The sequence below is a fragment of the Triturus cristatus genome, chromosome 3_2 (genome assembly GCF_964204655.1).
Source record: "Triturus cristatus chromosome 3_2, aTriCri1.1, whole genome shotgun sequence".
NCBI lineage: Eukaryota > Metazoa > Chordata > Amphibia > Caudata > Salamandridae > Triturus > Triturus cristatus.
In genome coordinates, this window is record NC_140584.1 from 62,245,547 (window position 1) to 62,269,980 (window position 24,434).

General features: G+C 49.8%; 1 protein-coding gene across 5 annotated transcripts in view; it reads right to left on the reverse strand.

Annotated features, from left to right (window-relative positions):
- B3GAT1 (beta-1,3-glucuronyltransferase 1) overlaps window positions 1–17,309 on the reverse strand; it is a 322,117-nt gene extending 304,808 nt beyond the window's left edge. For all 5 annotated transcript variants that reach the window (XM_085647249.1, XM_085647246.1, XM_085647245.1 and 2 more), the window contains exon 1: window positions 16,116–17,309. The gene's annotated coding sequence lies outside the window, so the exon portion shown is untranslated. The remainder of the gene's footprint in view (window positions 1–16,115) is intronic.
- Between the last annotated feature and the right edge of the window lie 7,125 nt (window positions 17,310–24,434).

Genomic DNA, 24,434 nt, shown 5'->3' on the forward strand with positions numbered 1-24,434 from the left:
CACCAACATGACCCTCTCTCCTAGAGAGCTGGGGGACTTGTTAGAACTCCCTCTCTGCTCCTTGAAAGACATGCCAGAAAAAGCCACACCCACCCCGATCTCGCTTACCAGCTGAAAAGGCTACACAAGGGGGAAAACCTAGAGATCGCGTGAAAGGAAAGGAGGTGGTGACAAATTACCCTATGAACTGGGGCGTAGAGTCTAGGCTAAATACTGTAGAATGAAACACCCAAAACGGTGAAGGGTGGAATACTTGTAATAAACGTAATCACTGGCAATCACTCGGGTAGCATTGTTATTTCTTCTACCTGGTCACCTCAGTTTGGAACTAGCAATATGCAAATTAGTCTTGACCATGCTCCAATGGGAACAGTCCAGTCTGAACTGCCAGACTCTCCCTGAACCGGAACAGAAGCAACCCAAAAGCGGTTTTGCCCTGATTAGGGCTCGTCAGTTGCTTGTTTCCAGTGACACAGTGAGCATGGGACCCACGTCTGTGCATACCCGTGCCACTTAGGACAGTACATGAAACACACAAAAGGTGATGGGAGCAATGCTTGAAATTAGCAGCCAAGGGTATGGCCAGACTGAAGGAGATCCCTGGAATCCAGGCCTAGATTATCAGATGCCCTGAACTCATACCTGACAGCTGAATAAGACTACACACGGTCCAGGAAACTAAACGTTTTAAACTCACTTATATTAGAAGCTTGCTGAGAGACCACGGCTTGAGAACATCGCACAACATTTCCACCTCACCCAAGCTGACTCTTACTTGCCCCTTCCTGACTTGTCGTAGACATTTTGCCAAAATTGATTGGAAGGGGAAGCGCAACCCTTTTTTTTTAAACTCCCACCATGTAAATGGAAGGAGGAGACCAAGAGGTGGGCAGTAGTAGAGGGTTCCGCATAACGTTGCAAGGAAAGAAAGATGTCGACTTCCTAAACGAGCCACGGCAGACAAATGGGTTTATTTTGTGTCCGAATTCTAGACATAAGTAATTTAATGGAATCCCACTAAAAGTTAAATGATGTTCTTTTTAGAGGGGAGCTGCCTTCTATCCTCCCTGCTCCCCTGCCAGAAGCTCATAGCTGCTGCACATTCAGAATTACTAACGGTTACATTGTGCTTTTTTAAAGTTATTACACATGACTGTTGCGAATATACATGAGACAACCCCTGAATCCAGACTTAGATGTTGCTGTTGACTTTTCTGATTCAGTTTTCAAATGTTATTACAGTTATCTTGTAAGACTGTGAGGGGGTGGAGATTTACTGCCTGTCAAATGCCATATCATTAATTGTCTTGTATGTATTGTAAGTGAACATATAGGCACCAGGAGTCTATTCTTTTTTTTCGACATGGCGACACTATACTTGCATTCCTGTGAATTGCAGAATTGTAATTCCCACTAAAGATATTCTTAAAAGTAGAATATAAGGCTAAATGTCTACAGGTGGTTGTGTGGTAGAGTGACATACTCTTCAGAAGCCTAACACAGGCTCCTGCAGTCCCTGTGGGGCAGAGTGCCCCAACCCCTCTAGGGGCCCCATCACTTCTGGTGGGGGTCATTCAACTCAAGGCCATGAGACATGGGCGACTAATGGACCCCTTTAAACATTCTGCAGGGCGGCCCATCAGTGTGTGTCATGCCACAGATACTCGCTGATCCCTATGTGCCAGTGGTTGCAGGTGGTGAGCTCCGGTATTCATTTATGGGGGCTGGGACATACTGTTCAGCCTCAGGCTTAGACCAAGAACAACAGAAAGAAAGGCAGAAAAGGGAGAGAGGAGGGGGAAGAGAAAGATGCAAAAGGGTGACAAAAGAGAAAGGTGGGAGAAAGGATGGGCGGTGGGTAGCTTTATAACCTGAGGGTGAGGCAGTGGCCAGGTCGTTTGTCCAAGACTACGTGATAAAAATAATTCTTCATTATTAGAATATAGCCTGCAATTTCAACTTTGGGTAATGAGCAAGTATTCAGAAGAGGGTGTTATAAAGCAGGTTTGGGTGGGACAGGGAGGCAACAGAAATTGATACATTTGTTTTTGTAGGCTTTATTGGAACAGAAGAAATTGAGGGGTTTGCAAGGACAGAAGAAATAATTTTTGTATTATTTTCGTGGGTGGCTGAATTAAAATTAAAATGGTTGCCTTTGTTGCTTTTACATGAGCATGGTTAGTTAAAACATTAAGACAAGCTTGTTTTTGGTGCACCTTCAGTACATAACTGGTGCAGCTGCGCCAACCATTGATTAAATAGTTTGTGAGAACCTGATACATATGCTTGGTATGGTTCTGAAAAAACTGGACAGTCGAGGTGGAAAGGAATTATCCTCAAAACGGCTGTCAGAGGAGCAGAGGAAATGACAGCAATCAGAAACAGTATAAGTAATACAGAAATGTCTGATTAAAAATAACCCTGGACAGAGTTCGCAAAACAAAAATCTCTGCCGCAATACGTGAAGCTCTGCAAGTGGTGGAGTGCGTTAGATAAATGCTGTTCGCGATGATTTTTATTGCCAGCTGCTTGTCCGCACTGTCCAATCATCGCGAACGGCACCATGCACATTGTAAGGGGGCGCTGCTTCCTTTTCTGCCGCTCAAGTAGATTTTTACTCGAGCTGCAGCTTTCCCAACGCGAATGGACGGTTTCTTAACGAGAGGTCACGAGCATACGCGATTAATCGCAATGAGAAATCTGACCGCCAGCGTTGACAAATCTCGACGTGAGGTGGATTTTCCTCGCTCTCGCTCGCCAACTTGACTTTGACGAACGCAAGCGAGGAAAAAAACTCCGCTCTGCTGCGTGAAGCGGAGTTTTCCGGAACTCCGCGAGCTCCGCGTAACGCAGAGTGCGGAAAACTCCGCAAACTCCACAAGCGGAGCGGAGTTCACGCCCAGGGTTAATTAAAAGCACAAATTCAAGTTTAAAAAATGCAACAACTTAAAAGACTACATTTAATGACTTGAAGTATAATGGTATCAGTGCAATAGATAGAAAGACAGGCGTTAAAGACAAAGCTGGAAAAGGGTATCAATGCTTCCAATTCTTTGTCATGATTTCCTAGAGTAGTGGATTTATGGAGTTACCCCATATGCTATGTGTACTTGTAAAGCATGGAGTCACCCTGGAGGGTATCCTGGCGCTGATGAGAAGGGGTGTGAGGGAGGTGGGGTGCTGCTGCTGCCCTGCCTAAGGCCTATTTGAAGAGCTACATTTTTAGTTTCTTCCGAAATTGTATGACTGAAGTGGAGGGGAATATCGTTCCCTGCTTGAGGAGCAAGGAACGAGAAAGCGTGGTTGGCGGCGCTGTCTCTTTGGATGCAGGGAACGACTGTGAGTAGGAGGTTGGTTGACCGAGGTGTCTGATGGTTGTGTAGAAGCTGATGAGGCTATTCAGGTACCTGTGACCTAGGTTGTGCAGTGCTTTGTGTGTGTCTGATTAGATTTAACAGGGCATGTCAGGGACATCTTAAGGATTTTCGGAGCCCTGTTCCAATCTTATATTGGGGTCCCCTGTTCCCAACAGCTTTGAATTTATGATCCAGTTTCAGCTCTTACATGCCCTCTTCGGGCAGGTCACTGACAGTGCACAGGTACAATGGTGCACATTCTAAGGACTAGTGGTGTGTTCTTTCAATATTGTACCACAGCAACAGCTCACTAATGTTACTGCAAATAATCTCTGTGACACCCTCCCATTTCTCATATGTGAGATCCTGTTTTGATCTAAAAGAACCCTTTTTTTGATGGATCTTGCATGAAACATAAAAACATTTTTCTGCAAAATGGCTAATATATTCCCACACATCACACACGTTATAAAAATAAACCTAAGCAAAACGGTATTTTCAAACAATTTGTTTAAAAATTGTACATGGTTATCAGGGCAAGACTCTGCAGAACAGAGCTTGGTCTATCAGGAGGCCCACTGAAAGGCTGGGGCCCTGGGCCAGGGCCCACTTTGCCCATGCCTTAAAACGTCTTGCCAGCATGCTCATAGTTGAGGAGCCAGTGGAGGTCTTTGAGGTGAGTGGTAATATGGGTGCGATGTTGAGCGCGAGTCTGGCTGCTATGTTCTGAATGAGCTAGATCCAGTTGGTGAGTATGGTGGAGACTCTGTAAGAGAGTGCATTTTCATAGTCTAGCTTGCTTGTGATAAGTGCCTGGGTGATTGCGGAGTGTTGAGAGGCAGCCACATTAAGATTTTTCTCAAGATCTTGAGAGCATGGAAGCAGGAAGAGGTAATCAAGTTTACTTGGCTGGATATCGATAGTTGGTTGTCAACCATGATCCTCAGGTTCCTGGCTTGGTTGGACGGGGTGGGAGTGGGTCCCAGTTCAAATTGCCACCAGGCTGAGGGCCAGGGTGTTGTGTCCTTCCTGAAAAATACCACCTCTGTCTTTTCTGAGTTGAGCTTTTGGCCATTGGATTTTATCCAGAGGATGACTTCTGACATACTCAATAAAGTGAACTTGTGTGCTGGTGGCCTCCTTGTCCTTGAGGGAGAGCATGAGTTGTGTGTTGTAGGTGTTTGTAATGCATTTGAGCCCATACATTTTGATGACGTTGGCCAGAGAGGCCATATAGACATTAAATAGCATGGGACTGAGTGATGATCTCTGAGGGACCCTGTGGATCAGCTTGGGTGGTTCGGAGGTGTAAGGGGCTAGGCTGACTTTCTGTGTGTTCTTTGAGGAAGGAGCTGATCCATTGAAGTGCTGTTCCTCGAATTCCTGTCTTGTTTAGGCACTGGGTGACGATCAGGTGGTAGACGATATTGAAAGCTGAGAAGGGCTCGAGGAGGATAAGGGTTATGGTATTACCTTGGTCCATTATGGATACCTTCTGTGGCAGCGATGAGGACGGTTTTGGTGCTGTGGTTCACTTTGAAGCCTGATTGAAATGGATCCAGGAGGTGATGGTCTTTGAGGTGGTCTGCTAGTCTTTTGTTTATAAGTTTCTCGAGAACCTTCGCAGGCTAGGGTAGCAAGGATATGGGTCTGTAATTAGCTGGTGTGGTCAGATCTGCTGTAAGTTTCTTCAGTTGTGGCAGTATGTTTGCATGTTGCAAGAGTTTGGGAAGGTATCTGTGGTTGGGAAGCCACTGAGGATTGGAATGGGCGGTGCAGCTGGGCTTTAGTTCTCTGGAAAAGCCAGAGTGCAGACAAGGGTCTGATACGGCTCCTGAGTGAATGGAGAGCATGACATCTGTGGTTTCCTCGTGGGTGACAGTGGGCAAGCAGGTATGGGTGATTCCTGGAGTGCTCTCATTGTCTTGAATGAGGGCTACCAAACTGGAAGGGTTCAATGTTGTCGCAAATTGTGCTCATCTTGTCACAGTAATAGAGACTGAGATGGGAGCAGAGCTCCTGACAGGGGATGAAGCTAGCGGAGGTAGTGGCAGGTGAGGTTTATTCATTCACAGTCTAGAAGATCTTCTTAGAGTTGTTGGTGCTGTTGTCTATCTGTTCAGTTAGTGATAAGCACTTGGTAGCTTTTAGCTGTTGGTGGTATTGTTAGAGTGCTGATTCGTAGGTTTGCTTATCGCTGTGGATGAATCTTCAGCAGCGAATGAGCTATTTGCAGTGTCCATAAAGGAGCGGGTCCATGGAATTACCATATAAATACTGTAACTAAAGTTCCAGTGAGTTACCACATGCACTACTGTAGAGGGGAGGGCCAACTGAGTTACCTCTTAATATTGTGAAGGGCGGTGTCCAAATAGTTACAATATCCAGGATATGAAGCAAGTAGCATGAAGGGTTCATTTAGTGAACACCTTCAATACTGCAGAAGAATGGGTCAATAGCGTTACCATACATTACTGTAGAGAGCAGTACTCATGGATTTACCACATACACTACTGTAGAGGGGAGGGACAGTCAATGAATCTACCATCCACAGTACAATAGAGAAAGGAGGACCCATAGAGGTACCACATACTATGTTATAGCATGGAGGGTTCATATAGGTAACACCCAAAGTCCTTTATAGGGCAGTGCCCTTGAGCTTACAACAGACACTACCGTAGAGGAGAGCACCCATGAAGTTACTGTGTACAGTAGTGTAGTGTGTAGGGTTGATGTAGTTAACATCTACGGTACTGTAGAGGGGAGGCTCAAAGGATCTATAATGTGCAATAGTGTATCATGGAGAGGTCTGAGTACTTGAGTCTGTTCTCCTGTAGCATGGAGGGTCAATGAGAACACCTACAGTACTGCAGAGGGGAGGGTCCAAGGAATTACCATGTGCAATAAGTGTAGCGTAGAGGGATCATGCTGCTACCATCTGTTCTACTGTAACATGGAGATCATGGAGTTAACGCCTACAGTACTGTAAAGGGGACGGCCCATGGAGATACCATGTGGAATACTGTAGGGTGCACAAATCAGTGCTTTAAATCATACAGTGCAGTAACTGGGGTGATTCATCAAGTTATCACTTACAGTTCTGCAGATGGGAGTATTGATTGACGCAAAACCAAAGGGGCTGATGGACGGAGTGTTGAACATTACAAGCACTCGCCCCCAGTCAACTGATCTGGGTTTAATCCATCATCATTCTTTAGCTCACTCCGCCACCCCAGTTCAGACATGGACATATGCAAATCAGTCTGACCCTGTGCCTGATGGGAACAGTCCAGCCCGAACTGCCAAGCCATGTCTTCCCTGGACCGGAAACAAGCATCCTGGGACCGGTTTCTGGCTAAACAGCCATCATCAGCCAGGCTAGCTTGAATCCAGTGGCAAAGTGAGCAAGGGACCCACGTCTGGGCATACCCTGCCAACTCAGGGCGAACAAAGCAAAACCAAAGGGGATGATGGACGGAGTGTTGAACATTGCAAGCACTCACCCCCAGTCAACTGATCTGGGTTTAATCCATCATCATTCTTTAGCTAATTGATTGACATACCACTTACAATATCATAGAAGGGAGGATTCATAGAGTTGTCGTGGAGGTTCATTGAGTACCGCATACAGTACGTAAGAGGGAAGCAGTTGAGGATGTACCACATACAGTACTGTAGTGTGAAGAGTTGCTGAGATTTCCATATACAGTTCTGTAATGGGGAGTATTGATTGGCCCACAGCTTGCAATATAGTAGAAGGGAGGGTTCTTAGAATTATCCCCTGCAGTACGGTAGGGAGGTTCATGGAGTTACTGCATACATTATTTTAGAGGGGTGGGTTTTAGGAGTTGTCAAACATGGGACTGGAGAGAGGGAGATCCAGAGCCTTTCTACCTCACTTCAATGGGAGCAGGTGCTGGAATCCGCGCCAAGGCGTATTTTTTGGGACAAGCACTTATTTTTCCTCAATAGACTTTGATCCAGAGCAAGGGTGAGAAAACACAAACGGGGGAATGGAGGAGGAAGAAAAAGACAGTACAACTGTGACAAAAGGAGAAAGAAGAGATTAAAAAGCACTTTGAAGAGTGACATAAAGAGCAGAGGCAGCTCCTCCGTTATGGCGGAGGAACATCGCCCCACTGCTTTTAAGCAATGCGTACATTGTAGAAACATAAAATGGTAATAACTTTGTGTTATTATCATTTTATGCTTTGTGCTACTTTGCGGGCAGACGGGGCTGCTCTGCTGTCAGAGCAGGGGAGGAGTGGTATGCCCACTCTTCAGTGCGCAATGACTGTTTGGTCGGCCTTCTTGGACCGCCCAAACCAGTCATGCGCACTTTACCCGTTCTGCATGCAGGCTGCATTACAGCCTGCATGGAGAACATGCCCAGGCCCCCATTCCCTGGTTGAGCATTGAACCAGGATACTCAAAACCAATCACAATGCTGCATTGCAGTGTTGTGATTGGTCAGTGGGAGCTGCTGTACTTCCAGTTCCTCGAGTTCCCCGAGGAAGGCAGGAGCAGAAACGCAGCACCCGGCGGCAAGGTAAGTTTTTTAAATTGTATTTTATATTTGCCCCTCCCGTTCGAACCCCCCCCCGTGTTTTGCTTTCCCTCTCGTGCCTGCGAGTTATGCCGGACACCGCTGATAAAGAGGCAGGGAGTGTTTGGTGGTGGATTATAGAGCCATCGCAGCTGTTGTGTTCGGCACAGCAACATTAAATATTGCCTGTCTCAAGCATCTGATCAAAACTTTGGGCCCTTGCACTCATTCTTTTACAAATTAAGTACTTAGGGTGAGCATCTCAAAGACATGGCCCTTCCACTGCAGCTGTCATGGTCGTTTGCCGAGCTTGCATTGGAAATAAATCACTAGTCGACAAAGTCCTCAATCAAAGCCATTGCCATCTTGCAAAATAGCAATTTGCATCATAGATACCTGCTAGATGATGCATAATCCTTTGCAATCACCCTGCCCCTCCAGTATAAAACACTACGGGAAATGTTATGCCCCTCTGTTTTAAAAGGAAGAACGCTCGTGGTTATTATGTGGGTGGACAGGGAGGGTGGTGGGGGAGACATTATAGGGGTGGGCATCCCATGATGAAAATTGGTGCATGGGAGCACAGCATGCGTGGACTAGGGAACAGTTGATGGGACGTGTAACTGTGTGTGTCTGGTCCTGGGTGATGATTCCTTAGACATCTCCTGTTGGATGCAAGAAAGTGTTTTAGACACTGTGACTTTGAGACTGAGAGGAGCTGTGCGTCTGCCTGAAAAGCAAGGCCGGACTCCGGGCCTTTTCCATGGACGCTAGAAGGGTGGGGGCTGGTTTTGTTACTGGGGGGCGATTTTGTAGCAATGCTGCAATATCGTTCCACAGCAACAAAATCGGCAGGCCAGCATAATCCACTCAGCACTCACTTTGTTTCCAGCCCCCCTGTGTTTTGAAATATGTTGTGGTTTTAAAAGTACCCGCTGCAGAGTTCCTTGTACATCCAGCTGTTTTCAGCAACAATAAAAGTGTCAAGATATATCTGGTGATTAATCTTTCTACTGGAGAGGGCTCAGAGTGTTGCCTAGTGGCAGTTTTGCCTCATCTGAGGCAGCAAAAAGAATGAATATTCCTGCAGCAAATGACATGTATTGCGCAGATCACAGAACTGCTTTAGATAGGCATAGCTCAGTGGGTTATTGCTTTTGTCACAGAGATCCTTTTGTTAGTGTGCTGTTCATAAGTTACAATCGTAATCTAGCACAGTGAGCTATAAACTGTCATCAAAGAGCTACATGCAAACAGCATGGTACTGGTTAGAAAGATATGTTTTTCCCTCAGTCTTTCATTATCCTAATGTTGCTAAAAATAGGTTTGTTTGACTATAAATAAAAGAAATCTTATAAGTACAGCTAACCCTAACCACTTTGTTATCTTTTGAAACCAGAGTGTGTGCTTCTACAGACCAAGCACTGTTAAAAAATGGCTACACCTTGTAGTCCCCTTTGTTTTATGCAACATTTTCTATACCCTCGTACACGTGTATTATTCCATTGTCTGAGTATGTGTGTGATGTGAAGTGCTCCGACACCCTACACTGGTATGAGAGGCGCCATAAAAGAAATGAAATACATTATGAATATTGTTGTATCCTGGTGCGCTCGAAAGTCGTCATTTACCGTGCTATAAAAGTGAATACAATTGAATATATAATTAAACATGTGTTGTATAATGCTCCATTTTTGCCCTTTCTCCTCACATTTTCTAGGGGTGAGCGTCCCCCACAAACCCCTTTGTAGTGGTCAGACTCGCTCGCTGCACTTGCTCACTATGCACTATACGGGGGCTAGTCCGACAAAATTTGCCATGGCTGCTTGGGTTCCTCGTCCGGCCCTGCTGAAAGGCTTCAGAGGCTCACGGTGCTGGAGGACACATTTTCTCCACAGATGCCTAACTGAGCCACACGTCGTGCTCCTGGGGGACATGATGAAACCTACATCCTTTCGAGAGCACCGCTGGGGCTCATCCCATAATTTTGAGTTCGGCTCTCTTGATCCTTGGGGCACTATATGTCTCACTGGGAGGGGGTGGGGGTAGAGAGGGGGCGGGGTGGGGGTGTTGGGGAAGAAAATGCTGCGGAACTAACTTCTCCTGCACTGTCCTAAGTTGCCTAGCTCTCTTGCACGAGGCTATTGTATGTAACGTTGATTTAATGCTGCGATGGTTGGGGAAAAATCAATAAAAATTCTTTTTAAAAAAAAAAATGATGAAACCTACAAGCTGTTGGCTGGAGAGCAAGCTGGGGCAAGTAGCTGTTGAATGGCTAGCGCTCAGCATCGAAGCACAGAAACCAACTACTGGTGGCGACCAGGATCTGAAAGGTGAGGGAGATGCAACTCCTGGCTTCAGATCCAGCTTGTCCTGTGCTGGAGGCAAGAATCCACAAAGCATTACATGCTGATGTATGCAGATCTCAGATGTGGGACTCTTACTTCCTCTCTAGGAGCCGCAATAATGACTTTTAGGGACACCCTCTTTAAATCTGCTGCTTTACGGGTTTTTTTTTGATCTATTGACAAAAATATTTGTCGTGCCTCTATGAATCGGCCACACCTGTTTAGTTAAGCCAAGAAGATTGTGCGTGAAATGCTGAAATCGACTACAAAATAAAGGAACTGACTGGTTCCAGTCTCACCAGGGGGATGTTCCAGTTTCGTGTCCGGGTTTAGCTCAAATCAACCATCCAAAGCTGTAGGGCGGGGACTGACTGAATGATTGACTGAACTAAACTCAGACCGGTGAGCTGACTGGTGGTGAGGGTAGCTTGAGAGATGATGAACAGGCAGAAAGAGATTGTTAATGTTAACAGAGAAGGGAGGAAACAGGAGCATGCAGAGGGGAAAATGTGGTAGACAGCTGTGTAGACGGTGAGCAAATGTTTGTGGGATAAGTCTCAGGGGCTTACGCCAAGATGGCAGGTCTCAGAGGGCATCAGGTGGCAGTGTTGGGGTCTGTGGGTGAAGTCCGGAGGGCAGAAGTGCTATAAAAACAGCGGTCCTGGTGGCAAGGGTCACAGATGGGTAGACAGGCGATGGGAATACAGTGGAGCGAGGGACAGAGGTTCGAGCTTTCACAAGCATCATGCAGAGACGCTGGACTGTAGTGATTTTTCCCACATGTCATATATAATTAATTTAGCTTTCGCTAGCCCTTCGGTGAATGTCACCTGAAGCGAAGAAAAATGAAAACTCCAAGATGCACTGCTTTGCGGTGGGAATTCTGAAGCTCTGTTGCTCTCTGCCCTTCCATCAATACACCTTCTCATCTGCTAGATCACCAATGGCGGTGCACAAAATGATCCCACCCCCCCAAGTAGAAGGTAATGAGGGACCCCCTCGCAACCCAGACTCTCATATCTCTCAGACATGCATTGCCTTTAAGCTGAACGGGTCCCTTTGCCCCACAGGGGCTGCATGGACCTCCGTTAAGTCCCTGTAACCAAGCTCTCTGGATGGTCTCATGTCCTTCAGTTTTGGCACTCAAAGCCGCCTTCGCTCCATTAGCATCTGTTGGCCTCACATACATCCTGTCCTTCTCCTGCCTGCTTAACTTTGTGCCACCACCCCCAAACCTTCATGCCCTGTGTGGCTTCCAGCAGCTTCCTTTCGTGCCTTTACATGGATGGCGCTCAGTCTGCCTTACGCAGGAGCAAATAACGCTCACCTTGGTTCAAATGGGTCTCGCGGCTCATCGACATCACAAAAAAGTGAGGGATGGAACGCTAGCGATGAGTAGAGGCGGGTGAGCCTGAAAATTAATAGGGAGCGCAGAGCCAATGGTCTGGGTTAGCTCTAAGAGCCTGTGCACGAGCCGGGCCATGAAAATGTTTGGCACATAAATCATGCAACATACATCAAGTACACATAGGATGAGACTTGTGGGACTGTGCCACTTTATTACGTGGATTATAGCAGTGCTTTGAGTGACAATTATTACAAGTGGGTTTTTAAGATTAAGGGGCTTATTTACAAGACCCTTGCGCAGCCGCTGCATCACTTTTTTTTTATGCAGCGTCGACGCAATCAGTGCGCCGCACCGCGCCATATCTACAAACGGATGCATTGGGTCCAATGTATAATGTATGCAGGGTAGGCGTTCCGACACAAAAAAAGCCACTTCGAAGTGGCTCAGTGAAATTGACATTTCACTGCGTCACTCTTTGACTTGACTATGACAAGATATTTAAGCCTGCTCAGACCTGGCATACGGATTGACGCAGGGTTTTTACAATGGGACTCGCCTACGTGTTCTGACGCATTGCTAGATTTGCGTCATGTTTTACGACCAACTCCAGCAATGTGTCCCTTTTTGCGCCAAAAGATGTCAGAATTTCTGATGCATCTGTTAAATCCTTTCGCCATGGAGCCCTGTATTGTAAATACAGCGCAGCCATGGTGTCGCAATGACATTTGGTGCAGGTGCAAGGAAACTGACGCTCTGAGGTAGATGCTTCAGTTTCTTGTAACTGAGGCCTTAACTTAGGAACCCCCCTTCTGCCCTGAGAAGGATGCCATTAGTGAACCATGAGAGGCAGGTCAGGTGTCATGTGCATACTATATTTAGCCGGAGGTGTTATTATAAATGGTACAATATTTTAGTCTATTAAGCCATGTATAAGAAAATGTTTTGGTAGCGCACACACAAGGCTGACATGTTCCAAGTAAATAGCTGGGATCACACAGTTCATGAAGCGAAGAAGCTGGGACTGAGCCCCTTTTCCCTGGTTCTGCATTGTGCAATTCAGCCACTAGATGGGTATCCGTTTCCCATTTTACTTCAAAGATTAGAGCTTCGTGTTTAATTCTTTGAGAATCTAAACCAGTACTTTATTTGAAAAAATGTTTTATTACATATTAAGTCAAGTTGGCAAAAGTAGCCTTTGTGGGAAAAATGACAAAGTTAAGGGCAGGCTGGTTTCTCATAATGATGTCACCAGCTTCAAAGAGCCCAATTTAGGAGCAGGTGAGCACTTCAGCGAAGGCAGCTACAATGTCACGAGTGGGAGGTCCAACAGCAGACACCTCTTCCCATCTCTAGAAGTAGAGCTCCCTGTGAAATCTGTGTGCATTTGTATGTACCCCGTGAGGGGAGGGGAGGGGCTGTGTGTAGACGGGCTCTACTGCTCTTCACTGTCTCCTCTCTGTAATCACTGGCGCTTCTGCTGCCGGAGGGCAGGGGACTGCACAATGTGAGAAGTACAGGGCAGCAAGAGGCAGAAGCCCTATGAAAGCTCGGCTCGCTTTGGGCTCGAGGCCCAAAGAGGACCTTGAGCTGAGCCAGAGCCAGGCCTCCGGCTTGACCCTTCAGTGGCTTCTCCCCTCTGGCAAATGGTCTCTCGTCACTTGCAATCCCTCGAGGTAGCATTCTAGTCCATCGTTTTTTTCCCACCATGCACCAGAGATCAGACCCAGTCATATGCAAATCAGCCCTGGTCCTGCTCAAATGGGGACCGTCTGCGCCTCAATCAGATGCCTCAGGCTCCAGCTGCTCTCGTGACCCCCTGGGCCTGGTCTAACCTGACAGCGGCCCCGCTGCAACCACTGGCCGCGAGCTCTCACTTGTTTCTTCGCTAGGCCCGAGAGGAACAGCAAAAGCCAGGGAAGAGTGGTGTTTAAATAAATTGCATTACATCGAAATATTCGATCATAAATACGCAGCACGGCAAAGAGGCGAGGCACTGCATTCATACCTCTAGTGTCTAACCCCAAATATGATGATCACGACCCATGCAACCACTGCACCCCCCAACAAATAAAATATTAATACGCCCCTCACTGACCCCAGACAACAGAAAAACCAGACCTAAAGCACTCCCCGTCGTAAAGGCGTCAATAGCCATGGTGCATCAGCAATGCGCAGAGGGGTAGGTGAGGGGACTGGCGACACGAAACGGCGGGCGGGGGATATAAAGGGCGGAAGAGGTGCACTAAGGAAGGGCGAGGGTGGAGTGAAATGATCTGTACAGAAAGGGGGTGACAAAAAATATTCACAGAGTGTGCGAAAGGAGGAAGACGCAAGGCGAGGGGGTAAAGAGAAAAGAGGGGAAGGGAAACAAGAAAAAGTGAAAGGGAATAGTTAAGAGGGGAGAGGGTGGAAGGAGAGACACGAGTATAAAGAGGGAATATGGAGAGACGCGTAAATGAGAGAATGAAAGAAGTGGGGACTGGTTGAAAGAGAGAGTAAGACGTGGTGGCAGACACGGCGAATGAGGGTTGTGGGAGAGGCAGGTGAGTGCTGGGGCGAGAGAAGGTGAGTGCTGGGGCGAGAGAAGGTGAGTGCTGGGGCGAGAGAAGATGAAGAGGTGTTTATAGAAAGAGGAAAAGGGCGGGACGTGAGGTGCTGTGGGGATGAGGAACAGAAGAAAATAGGCTGGAAGAGTGATAACAAAGGGAGAGAAGAGAAAGGGAGCGTAAAGAACGCAGTGGCAAGTATCAGGAAGGGAGTTTAAGAAAGGAAGAGACGGGCCAACGGGATAAAATGGACGACAACATGTAAAAAGGATCTGGTAGAGGGAGAAAGATGGTTTAGGAGAGAGAACGGAAGGAGATGTGAACAGGAGCCGATTGGAGGAGAGCAATACAACGCACGGGGGTAATATTTAGACTAATAAAGGTTCGAAGGGATGGGTGGAAGAGACGACAACGGCTGCAAGAGGAGGAAAGGGTGGGAAAAGAAAGAGAGGGCCGAGGCAGTAAGAGGCGAGCAGAGGGCTAGCTTTCAGTGCACAGGTGATGCGGTGACACTCGAATTATAGCTATAATTACTACGTCACTTGGGGCTGGGGGGGGGGGGGGCAAAAATCCCATGACTACATTATGCCCATAGCACTCTGGCTACAAAACGGGAGGAAAGGGGGCGAAAGTGAGGATGGGGATGAAGAGAGACACTGAGCGGGGTGGAGAAATGGGAACCGAGAACGTGAGGCGGGTGGGATAAGAAATGGCACGAAGGAGAGAACGAAAGAAGCGTGCACCAGGTGGAAAGTGAGAGAGGAAGATAATTTAGGATGAGGGAGGCAGAGACACTGTGGAGGAAAAGAAACGAGGCCGTAAGAAGGGGCTACTGAGTCAAATGCTCGAATACAAGAGAAAACGTACCGGGGATACGGGGTGCAAAGGAGAGACTTGCAAGGCCAGAGGAGAGAAGAGGGGTAGGAAGAGGCAGAAAGGGGGCGCGAGACGACTTGAGGCAATGGACCCTAACATTTATAGGAATAGAATCTCGGGCATAGAGGGGTCCAGTGGGGCTGCCAAAGAGCAGAGGCGAGCCAACAAGAATGAGATACACAGGCCGGCAGAGGAGTGACAGAAGGCGAGAGGACAAGCAGGGACCGGTGAAGGGTGCAAGGCGTCGGAGAACCTCGAGGAGAAGTTATCCATAGAGCCGGGGTAGAGACACCTATGTCAGACATCAACAGATAGGGGGATGCAGACAGTAGTGAGGTCAGACTTCCACGACTATAGGGTACGCAGGCCGTGGTGAAGGGTCAGGCATCCACGGGCAGTGGGCAATACAAATAGGTAGCGTATGAGACGTCCACGTGAAGAAGACGGTGGCGAGGGGTCAGATACTCACGGGGACAGGACATGCACAGAGTGGTGAGGGGTCAGACACCCACGGTGAGAGATGGGGCAGACAGTGTTCAGGGGGGTTATAACCCCTCCGAGGGGAGCAGGCAGTGGAAGAATAACGGTTTGATATGGCAGCGACCCACCAATACAGACCTCGGTGCCCACTTGTGGGGTGGGGAGGGGGGGGGGGGGCGTCGGTGGGTACTGAAGGGTGCTGGAAAGAGAAACGGCAAGAGACCCTTGGGAGACGGGTATGCCATGCAGTAATCAGCTGTGAGAGAAGGGCACATGGATGAGACATGGGAGGAGAGAGTAGTCAAACAGCGTGTCATGGCCAGACATCAATGAGAAGAGGGAATGCAGGCAAGCGAGACCGAAGAGGATGGGCCCATGGGAAGGGGCGAGGGTGGCAGAGCTACAGATAAGAGGGGCCGGAGTTACCCAGCATGGGTAATGGTGAGATAGGAGATGGGAGAGAGGGCTGTGCAGGAAAGAGTGGGAGGTTAAAGGGCATACGCAGAGGAGTGAGGACAAGGACTCATTAACAAGGGTACACACTGAGTGGTAGTTGGGGAGGAGCCTCCAGACAAAGAGGGTCATGCAGGAGGGACAGGGTGAGGGGTCGGTTACCTTCTCCCCGGTGCCCTGCTGGTCTTGCGGCCGCACCTCACGCCGAGCCGCTCTCCCCATCGAGGCTGCCACTTCTCCTCCTGGAGCCCAGGCGCGAGTCACTTCCTCCTTGGCTCCGGCTCCTCGCAGCTCCGGTGCACTCGATCCACAGCCCCAGACTCCCCGCTCCCCTGCGCTGCGCTCCGCTCCTCAGTGCCCGTCCGTCTAGACTTCAGCCAAAATCTCCTCTGCCAGCTCCTGGCTGCGCTGCTCCTCCTGCCTCCAGACCCCTCTGCCGCCCCCAGTCCCGGCTCCGCAGCCCAGGGTGCACTGAGATCCTCGGCACGCAGTCCCGCTCCTCGCTTCGGTCCCCGGCTCTTCTCCCCTCTCTTCTGACACAGTCCGGAGCCCCCGAGCCGGCCTCGTGCACTGCCGGGTGCACCTGTCGCGGCCGCCGAGCCCCTCTGTGCAGCGCCGAGGTCCAGGACCTGGGAGAGCGGCTCAGCCGTTCACACCCCCCGAGCGGTACCAAGCTGTCCAGGGCGGGCGGGAATGGAGGCGAAGCGCCTGCAGACAGTGGAAGCCCCCAAATCCGAACGAGCGATGCACAGAGCAGGAGCCCCTCTGTGGAGCAGACGGGCCTACAGCCACCCCCGCCGACGAGGATGAGGAGGGGGTGGGAAGCGAGGCAAGCCAGCCAACCCCCTCTCAGCGATGGAGGGGAGAGGGAGCGAAACAAGAACGTGGAAGGAGAGAGCGATAGCAGGATGAGAGAGACGAGTGGAGGTTAGGAAGCTAGAGAGAGAAAAGCGAGCGAAGGAGGGTGGTAGAAGGGGGTTAGAGATGAGAGAGTTTGAGAGTGAGTGTAGGAGAAAGTGAGAGATGCAAGCGGAGAGGGATGAGATTGGAGTGCAAGAACTTGAGGCAAGTGAAAGGAAAGAGAGGGATAAAGTGGCGATGGAAGGGAAACAAAGAGGCGTGAGAATTATTGAAAGGAGGAGAGACCAAGACGGAGGGCAAATAAAGAGGGAAGGACCGCATTCAAAATGGAGAGAGAGGCAGCACCCTATCTGATGGCACAACCTCAGACACAGGTGCTCACCCCTTCGGAGAGTAGAGCGAGCACCGGGGAGCACCAAAGCCTACCCTCGGCGAGCCCAGGCAGAGTCAAAGCAGAGTCTCGGAAGCACCCGCCGCCCCCACCGAGGGAACAGAGACCGCGAGGCAGAACAGGCGCCCTCACTGCTAATGGACTCTACCAATCATCTAGAGGGGTGCTGTCTCCCCCACAATACCGTCTAGAGGACTCCCACGCTCGGCGGCTTCCCCTGCTGTGCGAGTTGGTATGGTCTTGATAGCCTGATCTCCAGAACGGGAGCCAGGGGGCTAGTGGTGCATTGAGCTAAGGGGGCCACTAATATTTTTTAGCTGTTGCTAGAATGATGTAAATAAAGCGTACATGGGTGTCGGGCGCCAATGGAGGGGGCATGATGGAATCTCCCCTCAGTGGGCAGGAAAGGGCTTTTTCTATGACTTTCGGCCACGCCACTGTAGTGCGCACTGACGAGGACTGTCTCGCCACCAGGAATGTGCCCAGAGGACCTGTAGATGTGAGAGGATGGCATTTCACTGGCTCAGGAGGTCATTCTTTTGAATTGGTAGCCAACAGGTGAAACGTTGTTATTGGTCTTTAAACCCCCTGCTGTGTTCTGGGGGACTGAAAGAAGCCCCGAAATCCCCTACCCTAATTGATATTCACTTCAAGTGACCACTCTCAGCAGCCTCAAGCTCTACCTACACGTAGGCATATGATACCCACCACGCCAAGAACCCAAGAATAAGGGTAAGGCTTAGGACGCCAAAGAATGCCTCTCTCTAGGACTTCATTACAACAAACAAATGATGGACGGAATGCTGACAATGCAGACATTCTCCCCCAGTCAAGAGATCTGGGTTAAATCCATCGTTCTTTTGCCCACTACACCACCCCAGTTTAGACATGGCCATATGCAAATCAGTCTTGACCCTGTGCCTCATGGGAACAGTCCAGCCCGAACTGCCAAGCCATGTCTTCCCTGGACCGGAATCAAGCATCCTAGGACCGGTTTCTGGCTATCAGCCGTCATCAGCCAGGATAGCTTGACTCCAGTGGCGTAGTGAGCACGGGTCCCACGTCTGGGAATACCCATCCCACTTAGGGCGAAAAGCATTACAACAAACAAATGATGGACGGAATGCTGACAATGCAGACATTCTCCCCCAGTCAAGAGATCTGGGTTAAATCCATGGTTCTTTTGCCCACTACACCACCCCAGTTTAGACATGGCCATATGCAAATCAGTCTTGACCCTGTGCCTCATGGGAACAGTCCAGCCCGAACTGCCAAGCCATGTCTTCCCTGGACCGGAATCAAGCATCCTAGGACCGGTTTCTGGCTATCAGCCGTCATCAGCCAGGATAGCTTGACTCCAGTGGCGTAGTGAGCACGGGTCCCACGTCTGGGAATACTCATCCCACTTAGGGCGAAAAGCATTACAACAAACAAATGATGGACGGAATGCTGACAATGCAGACATTCTCCCCCAGTCAAGAGATCTGGGTTAAATCCATCGTTCTTTTGCCCACTACACCACCCCAGTTTAGACATGGCCATATGCAAATCAGTCTTGACCCTGTGCCTCATGGGAACAGTCCAGCCCGAACTGCCAAGCCATGTCTTCCCTGGACCGGAATCAAGCATCCTAGGACCGGTTTCTGGCTATCAGCCGTCATCAGCCAGGATAGCTTGACTCCAGTGGCGTAGTGAGCACGGGTCCCACGTCTGGGAATACCCATCCCACTTAGGGCGAAAAGCATTACAACAAACAAATGATGGACGGAATGCTGACAATGCAGACATTCTCCCCCAGTCAAGAGATCTGGGTTAAATCCATCGTTCTTTTGCTCACTACACCACCCCAGTTTAGACAAGGCCATATGCAAATCAGTCTTGACCCTGTGCCTCATGGGAACAGTCCAGCCCGAACTGCCAAGCCATGTCTTCCCTGGACCGGAATCAAGCATCCTAGGACCGGTTTCTGGCTATCAGCCGTCATCAGCCAGGATAACTTGACTCCAGTGGCGTAGTGAGCACGGGTCCCACGTCTGGGAATACCCATCCCACTTAGGGCGAAAAGCATTACAACAAACAAATGATGGACGGAATGCTGACAATGCAGACATTCTCCCCCAGTCAAGAGATCTGGGTTAAATCCATCGTTCTTTTGCCCACTACACCACCCCAGTTTAGACATGGCCATATGCAAATCAGTCTTGACCCTGTGCCTCATGGGAACAGTCCAGCCCGAACTGCCAAGCCATGTCTTCCCTGGACCGGAATCAAGCATCCTAGGACCGGTTTCTGGCTATCAGCCGTCATCAGCCAGGATAGCTTGACTCCAGTGGCGTAGGGAGCACGGGTCCCACGTCTGGGAATACCCATCCCACTTAGGGCGAAAAGCATTACAACAAACAAATGATGGACGGAATGCTGACAATGCAGACATTCTCCCCCAGTCAAGAGATCTGGGTTAAATCCATCGTTCTTTTGCCCACTACACCACCCCAGTTTAGACATGGCCATATGCAAATCAGTCTTGACCCTGTGCCTCATGGGAACAGTCCAGCCCGAACTGCCAAGCCATGTCTTCCCTGGACCGGAATCAAGCATCCTAGGACCGGTTTCTGGCTATCAGCCGTCATCAGCCAGGATAGCTTGACTCCAGTGGCGTAGTGAGCACGGGTCCCACGTCTGGGAATACCCATCCCACTTAGGGCGAAAAGCATTACAACAAACAAATGATGGACGGAATGCTGACAATGCAGACATTCTCCCCCAGTCAAGAGATCTGGGTTAAATCCATGGTTCTTTTGCCCACTACACCACCCCAGTTTAGACATGGCCATATGCAAATCAGTCTTGACCCTGTGCCTCATGGGAACAGTCCAGCCCGAACTGCCAAGCCATGTCTTCCCTGGACCGGAATCAAGCATCCTAGGACCGGTTTCTGGCTATCAGCCGTCATCAGCCAGGATAGCTTAACTCCAGTGGCGTAGTGAGCACGGGTCCCACGTCTGGGAATACTCATCCCACTTAGGGCGAAAAGCATTACAACAAACAAATGATGGACGGAATGCTGACAATGCAGACATTCTCCCCCAGTCAAGAGATCTGGGTTAAATCCATCGTTCTTTTGCCCACTACACCACCCCAGTTTAGACATGGCCATATGCAAATCAGTCTTGACCCTGTGCCTCATGGGAACAGTCCAGCCCGAACTGCCAAGCCATGTCTTCCCTGGACCGGAATCAAGCATCCTAGGACCGGTTTCTGGCTCTCAGCCGTCATCAGCCAGGATAGCTTGACTCCAGTGGCGTAGTGAGCACGGGTCCCACGTCTGGGAATACCCATCCCACTTAGGGCGAAAAGCATTACAACAAACAAATGATGGACGGAATGCTGACAATGCAGACATTCTCCCCCAGTCAAGAGATCTGGGTTAAATCCATCGTTCTTTTGCCCACTACACCACCCCAGTTTAGACATGGCCATATGCAAATCAGTCTTGACCCTGTGCCTCATGGGAACAGTCCAGCCCGAACTGCCAAGCCATGTCTTCCCTGGACCGGAATCAAGCATCCTAGGACCGGTTTCTGGCTATCAGCCGTCATCAGCCAGGATAGCTTGACTCCAGTGGCGTAGTGAGCACGGGTCCCACGTCTGGGAATACCCATCCCACTTAGGGCGAAAAGCATTACAACAAACAAATGATGGACGGAATGCTGACAATGCAGACATTCTCCCCCAGTCAAGAGATCTGGGTTAAATCCATCGTTCTTTTGCCCACTACACCACCCCAGTTTAGACATGGCCATATGCAAATCAGTCTTGACCCTGTGCCTCATGGGAACAGTCCAGCCCGAACTGCCAAGCCATGTCTTCCCTGGACCGGAATCAAGCATCCTAGGACCGGTTTCTGGCTATCAGCCGTCATCAGCCAGGATAGCTTGACTCCAGTGGCGTAGTGAGCACGGGTCCCACGTCTGGGAATACCCATCCCACTTAGGGCGAAAAGCATTACAACAAACAAATGATGGACGGAATGCTGACAATGCAGACATTCTCCCCCAGTCAAGAGATCTGGGTTAAATCCATCGCTCTTTTGCCCACTACACCACCCCAGTTTAGACAAGGCCATATGCAAATCAGTCTTGACCCTGTGCCTCATGGGAACAGTCCAGCCCGAACTGCCAAGCCATGTCTTCCCTGGACCGGAATCAAGCATCCTAAGACCGGTTTCTGGCTATCAGCCAGGATAGCTTGACTTCAGTGGCGTAGTGAGCACGGGTCCCACGTCTGGGAATACCCATCCCACTTAGGGCGAAAAGCATTACAACAAACAAATGATGGACGGAATGCTGACAATGCAGACATTCTCCCCCAGTCAAGAGATCTGGGTTAAATCCATCGTTCTTTTGCCCACTACACCACCCCAGTTTAGACATGGCCATATGCAAATCAGTCTTGACCCTGTGCCTCATGGGAACAGTCCAGCCCGAACTGCCAAGCCATGTCTTCCCTGGACCGGAATCAAGCATCCTAGGACCGGTTTCTGGCTATCAGCCGTCATCAGCCAGGATAGCTTGACTCCAGTGGCGTAGTGAGCACGGGTCCCACGTCTGGGAATACCCATCCCACTTAGGGCGAAAAGCGTTACAACAAACAAATGATGGTTAGAATGCTGACAATGCAGACATTCTCCCCCCAGTCAAGAGATCTGGGTTAAATCCATCGGTCTTTTGCCCACTACACCACCCCAATTTAGACATGGCCATATGCAAATCAGTCTTGACCCTGTGCCTTATGGGAACAGTCCAGCCCGAACTGCCAAGCCATGTCTTCCCTGGACCGGAATCAAGCATCCTAGGACCGGTTTCTGGCTATCAGCCGTCATCAGCCAGGATAGCTTGACTCCAGTGGCGTAGTGAGCACGGGTCCCACGTCTGGGAATACCCATCCCACTTAGGGCGAAAAGCATTACAACAAACAAATGATGGACGGAATGCTGACAATGCAGACATTCTCCCCCAGTCAAGAGATCTGGGTTAAATCCATGGTTCTTTTGCCCACTACACCACCCCAGTTTAGACATGGCCATATGCAAATCAGTCTTGACCCTGTGCCTCATGGGAACAGTCCAGCCCGAACTGCCAAGCCATGTCTTCTCTGGACCGGAATCAAGCATCCTAGGACCGGTTTCTGGCTATCAGCCGTCATCAGCCAGGATAGCTTGACTCCAGTGGCGTAGTGAGCACGGGTCCCACGTCTGGGAATACCCATCCCACTTAGGGCGAAAAGCATTACAACAAACAAGCTATCCTGGCTGAAGGGGGGTGAAACACCGAAACCGGTCCGAGGATGCTTGTTTCCAGTCCAGGGAGGACCTGGCTTGGCAGTTCGGGCTGGACTGTTCCCATGAGGCACAGGGTCAAGACTGATTTGCATATGGCTGGGTTCAAACTGGAAAGGCATGGTGAGCAAAAAAACGATGGATTTAGGCCCAGATCTCTGTACTGGGGTGAATGTATGACGTTGTTCTGCATTCTGTCCATCAATTCTTGCTTTTGCATTTGTCACCCCGAGTGGGAAGGGTATGCCCAGACGTGGGTCCCGTGCTCTCCATGCCACTGGAATCAAGCTATCCTGGCTGAAGAGGGGTGAAACCCCGAAACCGGTCCTAGGATGCTTGTTTCCAGTCCAGGGAGGACCTGGCTTGGCAGTTCGGGCTGGACTGTTCCCATGAGGCACAGGGTCAAGACTGATTTGCATATGGCTGGGTTCAAACTGGAAAGGCATGGTGAGCAAAAAAACGATGGATTTAGGCCCTGATCTCTGTACTGCAGTGAATGTATGACATTGTTCTGCATTCTGTCTATCAATTGTTGCTTTTGCATTTCTCTCTAGGACTTCAGCACGTGAGCCAAAGAGGGTGATGCTCCCCTTAAGGAAAACAGATCATAGCACCAGTCTCAGTAGAGGCTGCAATATATGACTGCCATCCCCTCTCGGAGCCCCGTTTCATAACTTCATCAAGCAGGGTCTAAAATAAAGGGTCTGCTTCAACGCAGAGGTGTGCCATTACCATGACCTCCAGGAATCCAAGCGGACTTGCCGAAGACTCGAGAAAAGTGGCGCCATGAACAGACACAGGACAACCATGCATCCTACAAGAACGCCATCCGCAAGCACCACCAACTCATTCGAGCCACCAAAAAGACCTCCTTCAAGAAACGCATCGATAACAAAGCGCACAACAGCAAAGAGCTATTCAACATCGTGAAGGAACTCTCCAACCCCAGCTCCAATGACATCCCGCCATCACAAGACCTATGCGACTCCCTAGCTACCTTCTTTCACAGCAAGATCGCAGACATCCACAACAGCGTCAACGCCCAGACCCTCCCGACAGCCACACCAACCTCCTGCTCTCCTGGACCCACGTCAACGACACCATCAAATTCATGAATACCATCCATTCCGGCTCACCATCCGACCCCTGCCCTCATCACATTTTCAACAAAGCGAGCTCTATCATCGCACCCCAACTCCAGAAGACCATCAACAGCTCCTTCAAGACCGCCACTTTCCCGGAAATCTGGAAGCACGCCGAGATCAACGCCCTTCTCAAGAAACCCAAGACGGACCCAAAGGATCTCAAGAACTTGCGGCCCATCTCCCTGCTCCCGTTCCCAGCGAAAGTCATTGAGAAGATAGTCAACAAACAACTGACTCACTTTCTCGAGGAGAACAACACCCTGGACCCGTCCCAATCCGAGTTCCGCAGCTACCACAGCACCGAAACCGCCCTCATCACTGCCACCGACGACATCAGGACCATGCTGTACAACAGAGAAACCGCGGCCCTCATCCTCCTGGACCTCTCGGCCGCCTTCGACACCATCTGCCACCACACCCTACGTACACGTCTCCACGACACATGAATCCATGACAAAGCCCTGGACTGGACCACCTCCTTCCTCACCGACAGAACCCAGAAGGTCTGCCTCCCTCCATTCCGATCTGAAGCCATGAAGATCACCTGCGGCGTACCCCAAGGATCTTCACTCAGCCCATCCCTTTTCAACATGTACATGGCACTGCTCGCCAACATCGTCCGAGCACACAACCTCAACGTCGTCTCTTACGCTGATGACACCCATCTGATCCTCTCCATCACCAAGGACCCCGCCACCGCCAAAACCAACCTCCACGAAGGAATGGATGCAGTCGCCGAATGGATG